This window comes from Taudactylus pleione, unplaced genomic scaffold (genome assembly GCF_031769625.1).
Source record: "Taudactylus pleione unplaced genomic scaffold, aTauple2 ptg000550l, whole genome shotgun sequence".
In the NCBI taxonomy this organism is placed as follows: Eukaryota; Metazoa; Chordata; class Amphibia; order Anura; family Myobatrachidae; genus Taudactylus; species Taudactylus pleione.
The window spans coordinates 382,501-387,500 of NW_028284952.1; the positions used below are offsets into that span (position 1 = coordinate 382,501).

The 5,000-nt window shown below is 37.7% G+C and overlaps 20 pseudogenes; all 20 read left to right on the forward strand.

Annotated features, from left to right (window-relative positions):
- The first annotated feature begins 53 nt into the window (after positions 1-53).
- Positions 54-172, forward strand: LOC148484599 (5S ribosomal RNA; annotated as a pseudogene).
- Positions 173-287: 115 nt separating this feature from the next.
- On the forward strand, positions 288-406 carry LOC148484600 (5S ribosomal RNA; annotated as a pseudogene).
- A 117-nt stretch (positions 407-523) lies between these two features.
- Positions 524-642, forward strand: LOC148484601 (5S ribosomal RNA; annotated as a pseudogene).
- Positions 643-993: 351 nt separating this feature from the next.
- LOC148484602 (5S ribosomal RNA) lies at positions 994-1,112 on the forward strand (annotated as a pseudogene).
- A 116-nt stretch (positions 1,113-1,228) lies between these two features.
- On the forward strand, positions 1,229-1,347 carry LOC148484603 (5S ribosomal RNA; annotated as a pseudogene).
- A 116-nt stretch (positions 1,348-1,463) lies between these two features.
- On the forward strand, positions 1,464-1,582 carry LOC148484604 (5S ribosomal RNA; annotated as a pseudogene).
- Positions 1,583-1,698: 116 nt separating this feature from the next.
- On the forward strand, positions 1,699-1,817 carry LOC148484605 (5S ribosomal RNA; annotated as a pseudogene).
- A 116-nt stretch (positions 1,818-1,933) lies between these two features.
- Positions 1,934-2,052, forward strand: LOC148484606 (5S ribosomal RNA; annotated as a pseudogene).
- A 115-nt stretch (positions 2,053-2,167) lies between these two features.
- On the forward strand, positions 2,168-2,286 carry LOC148484607 (5S ribosomal RNA; annotated as a pseudogene).
- Positions 2,287-2,402: 116 nt separating this feature from the next.
- LOC148484608 (5S ribosomal RNA) lies at positions 2,403-2,521 on the forward strand (annotated as a pseudogene).
- A 116-nt stretch (positions 2,522-2,637) lies between these two features.
- Positions 2,638-2,756, forward strand: LOC148484609 (5S ribosomal RNA; annotated as a pseudogene).
- A 116-nt stretch (positions 2,757-2,872) lies between these two features.
- Positions 2,873-2,991, forward strand: LOC148484610 (5S ribosomal RNA; annotated as a pseudogene).
- Positions 2,992-3,107: 116 nt separating this feature from the next.
- LOC148484611 (5S ribosomal RNA) lies at positions 3,108-3,226 on the forward strand (annotated as a pseudogene).
- Positions 3,227-3,341: 115 nt separating this feature from the next.
- LOC148484612 (5S ribosomal RNA) lies at positions 3,342-3,460 on the forward strand (annotated as a pseudogene).
- Positions 3,461-3,576: 116 nt separating this feature from the next.
- LOC148484613 (5S ribosomal RNA) lies at positions 3,577-3,695 on the forward strand (annotated as a pseudogene).
- A 103-nt stretch (positions 3,696-3,798) lies between these two features.
- Positions 3,799-3,917, forward strand: LOC148484614 (5S ribosomal RNA; annotated as a pseudogene).
- A 116-nt stretch (positions 3,918-4,033) lies between these two features.
- LOC148484615 (5S ribosomal RNA) lies at positions 4,034-4,152 on the forward strand (annotated as a pseudogene).
- Positions 4,153-4,268: 116 nt separating this feature from the next.
- LOC148484616 (5S ribosomal RNA) lies at positions 4,269-4,387 on the forward strand (annotated as a pseudogene).
- Positions 4,388-4,503: 116 nt separating this feature from the next.
- Positions 4,504-4,622, forward strand: LOC148484617 (5S ribosomal RNA; annotated as a pseudogene).
- A 351-nt stretch (positions 4,623-4,973) lies between these two features.
- The window catches only part of LOC148484618 (5S ribosomal RNA), a 119-nt pseudogene continuing 92 nt past the window's right edge, over positions 4,974-5,000 (forward strand).

Sequence of the window (5,000 nt, forward strand, 5' to 3'; positions counted from 1 at the left end):
TGAATTTACTTGAGTTAAGAAGTAATAGAGGTCTAAAGTTAATGTTTTTGAGCACCTACAGCCAAACCACACTGGACATGCCCAATCTCGTCTGATCTTGGAAGGTATGCAGTGTTGGGCCTGGTTACTACTTGGATGGGAGACCACCTGGGAATACCACGAGCTGTAGGTAATTTTATACTGCCATAACATTCTTTTCTATTGCATTTTACATTTAATTTTTCAACTTATCATTGAATTTACTTGAGTTAAGAAGTAAAAGAGGTCTAAAGTTAATACATTTGAGCACCTACAGCCAATCCACACTGGACATGCCCAATCTCGTCTGATCTTGGAAGCTATGCAGTGTTGGGCCTGGTTTGTACTTGGATGGGAGACCACCTGGGAATACCAGGTGCTGTAGGTAATTTTAGACAGCCAAAATCATTCTTTTTTATTACATTTTACATTTGATTTTTTCAACTTATCAATGAATTTACTTGAGTTAAGAAGTAAAAGAGGTCTAAAGTTAATGTTTTTGAGTACCTACAGCCAAACCACACTGGACATGCCCAATCTCGTCTGATCTTGGAAGCTTTGCAGTGTTGGGCCTGGTTAGTACTTGGATGGGAAACCACCTGGGAATACCAGGTGCTGTAGGTAATTTTATACTGCCATAACAGTCTTTTCTATTACATTTTACATTTGATTTTTTCAACTTATCAATGAATTTACTTGTGTTAAGAAGTAAAAGTGGTCTAAATTTAATGCTTTTGAGCACCTACAGCCAAACCACAGTGGACATGCCCAATCTCGTCTTATCTTGGTAGCTATGCAGTGTTGGGTAAGGTCAGAACTTGGATGGGAGACCACCTGGGAAAACCAGGTGCAGTAGGTAATTTTATACTGCCATAACATTCTTTTCTATTACATTTTACATTTAATTTTTTAAACTTATCAATGAATTTACTTGAGTTAAGAAGTAATACAGGTCTAAAGTTATTATTTTTGAGCACCTACAGCCAAACCACACTGGACATGCCCAAACTCGTCTGATCTTGGAAGCTATGCAGTGTTGGGACTGGTTACTACTTGGATGGGAGACTACCTAGGAATCCCAGGTGCTGTAGGTAATTTTAAACTGCCATAACATTCTTTTCTATTACATTTTACATTTAATTTTTTCAACTTATCAATGAATTTACTTGTGTTAAGAAGTAAAAGCGGTCTAAATTTAATGCTTTTGAGCACCTACAGCCAAACCACAGTGGACATGCCCAATCTCGTCTGATCTTGGAAGCTATGCAGTGTTGGGCCTGGTTAGTACTTGGATGGGAGACCACCTGGGAATACCAGGAGCTGTAGGTAATTTTATACTGCCAGAACATTCTTTTCAATTACATTTTACATTTAAATTTTTCAACTTATCAATGAATTTACTTGAGTTAAGAAGTAATAGAGGTCTAAAGTTAATGTTTTTGAGCACCTACTGCCAAACCACACTGGACATGCCCAATCTCGTCTGATCTTGGAAGCTATGCAGTGTTGTGCCTGGTTAGTACTTGGATGGGAGACCACCTGGGAATACCAGGTGCTGTAGGTAATTTTATGCAGCCATAACATTCTTTTCTATTACATTTTACATTTAATTTTTTCAACTTATCAATGAATTTACTTGAGTTAAGAAGTAAAAGAGGTCTAAAGTTAATGTTTTTGAGCACCTACAGCCAAACCACACTGGACATGCCCAATCTCGTCTGATCTTGGAAGCTATGCAGTGTTGGACCTGGTTAGTACTTCGATAGGAGACCACCTAGGAATCCCAGGTGCTGTAGGTAATTTTATACTGCCATAACATTCTTTTCTATTACATTTTACATTTCATTTTTTCAACTTATCAATGAATTTACTTGAGTTAAGAAGTAATAGAGGTCTAAAGTTAATGTTTTTGAGCACCTACAGCCAAACCACACTGGACATGCCCAATCTCGTCTGATCTTGGAAGGTATGCAGTGTTGGGCCTCGTTAGTACTTGGATGGGAGACCACCTGGGAATACCAGGAGCTGTAGGTAATTTTATACTGCCATAACATTCTTTTCTATTACATTTTACATTTAATTTTTCAACTTATCATTGAATTTACTTGAGTTAAGAAGTAAAAGAGGTCTAAAGTTAATACTTTTGAGCACCTACAGCCAATCCACACTGGACATGCCCAATCTCATCTGATCTTGGAAGCTATGCAGTGTTGGGCATGGTCAGTACTTGGATGGGAGACCACCTGGGAAAACCAGGTGCAGTAGGTAATTTTATACTGCCATAACATTCTTTTCTATTACATTTTACATTTAATTTTTTCAACTTATCAATGAATTTACTTGAGTTAAGAAGTAATAGAGGTCTAAAGTTAATGTTTTTGAGCACCTACAGCCATACCACACTGGACATGCCCAATCTCGTCTAATCTTGGAAGCTATGCAGTGTTGGGACTGGTTAGTACTTGGATGGGAGACTACCTAGGAATCCAAGGTGCTGTAGGTAATTTTATACTGCCATAACATTCTTTTCTATTACATTTTACATTTAATTTTTTCAACTTATCAATGAATTTACTTGTGTTAAGAAGTAAAAGCGATCTAAATTTAACGCTTTTGAGTACCTACAGCCAAACCACAGTGGACATGCCCAAGCTCGTCTGATCTTGGAAGCTATGCAGTGTTGGGCCTGGTTAGTACTTGGATGGGAGACCACCTGGGAATACCAGGAGCTGTAGGTAATTTTATACTACCATAACATTCTTTTCTATTACATTTTACATTTAATTTTTTCAACTTATAAATGAATTTACTTGAGTTAAGAAGTAATAGAGGTCTAAATTTAATGCTTTTGAGCACCTACAGCCAAACCACAGTGGACATGCCCAATCTCGTCTGATCTTGGAATCTATGCAGTGTTGGGCCTGGTTAGTACTTGGATGGGAGACCACCTGGGAATACCAGGAGCTGTAGGTAGTTTTATACTGCCAGAACATTCTTTTCTATTACATTTTACATTTAATTTTTTCAACTTATCAATGAATTTCCTTGAGTTAAGAAGTAATAGAGGTCTAAAGTTAATGGTTTTGAGCACCTACAGCCAAACCACACTGGACATGCCCAATCTCGTCTGATCTTGGAAGCTATGCAGTGTTGGGCCTGGTTAGTACTTGGATGGGAGTCCACCTGGGAATACTAGGTGCTGTAGGTCATTTTATACTGCCATAACATTCTTTTCTATTACATTTTACATTTCATTTTTCAACTTATCATTGAATTTACTTGAGTTAAGAAGTAAAAGAGGTCTAAAGTTAATGTTTTTGAGCACCTACAGCCAAACCACACTGGACATGCCCAATCTCGTCTGAACTTGGAAGCTAGGCAGTGCTGGGCCTGGTTAGTACTTGGATGGGAGACCACCTGGGATTACCAGGTGCTGTAGGTAATTTTATACTGCCATAACATTCTTTTCTATTACATTTTAAATTTAATTTTTTCAACTTATCAATGAATTTACTTGAGATAAGAAGTAATAGATGTCTAAAGTTAATGTTTTTGAGCACCTACAGCCAAACCAGACTGGACATGCCCAATCTCGTCTGATCTTGGAAGCTATGCAGTGTTGGGCCTGGTTAGTACTTGGATGTGAGACCACCTGGGAATACCAGGAGCTGTAGGTAATTTTATACTGCCATAACATTCTTTTCTATTTAATTTTTCAACTTATCATTGAATTTACTTGAGTTAAGAAGTAAAAGAGGTCTAAAGTTAATGTTTTAGAGCACCTACAGCCAAACCACACTGGACATGCCCAATCTCGTCTGATCTTTGAAGCTATGCAGTGTTGGGCCTGGTTAGTACTTTGATGGGAGACCACCTGGGAATACCAGGTGCTGTAGGTAATTTTATACTGCCATAACATTCTTTTGTATTACATTTTACATTTAATTTTTTCAACTTATCAATGAATTCACTTGTGTTAAGAAGTAAAAGCGGTCTAAATTTAACGCTTTTGAGCACCTACAGCCAAACCACAGTGGACATACCCAATCTTGTCTGATCTTGGAAGCTATGCAGTGTTGGGCCTGGTTAGTACTTGGATGGGAGACCACCTGGGAATACCAGGAGCTGTAGGTAATTTTATACTACCATAACATTCTTTTCTATTACATTTTACATTTAATTTTTTCAACTTATCAATGAATTTACTTGAGTTAAGAAGTAATAGAGGTCTAAAGTTAATGTTTTTGAGCACCTACAGCCAAACCAAACTGGACATGCCCAATATCGTCTGATCTTGGAAGCTATGCAGTGTTGGGCCTGGTTAGTATTTGGATGGGAGACCACCTGGGAATACCAGGTGCTGTAGGTAATTTTATACTGCCATAACATTCTTTTCTATTACATTTTACATTTAATTTTTTCAACTTCTCATTGAATTTACTTGAGTTAAGAAGTAAAAGCGGTCTAAATTTAATGCTTTTGAGCACCTACAGCCAAACCACAGTGGACATGCCCAATCTTGTCTGATCTTGGAAGCTATGCAGTGTTGGGCCTGGTTAGTACTTGGATGGGAGACCACCTGGGAATACCAGGAGCTGTAGGTAATTTTATACTGCCAGAACATTCTTTTCTATTACATTTTACATTTAATTTTTTCAACTTATCAATGAATTTCCTTGAGTTAAGAAGTAATAGAGGTCTAAAGTTAATACTTTTGAGCACCTACAGCCAATCCACACTGGACATGCCCAATCTCGTCTTATCTTGGTAGCTATGCAGTGTTGGGTATGGTCAGAACTTGGATGGGAGACCACCTGGGAAAACCAGGTGCAGTAGGTAATTTTATACTGCCATAACATTCTTTTCTATTACATTTTACATTACATTTTTTCAACTTAGCAATGAATTTACTTGAGTTAAGAAGTAAAAGATGTCTAAAGTTAATATTTTTCAGCACCTATAGCCAAACCACACTGGACATG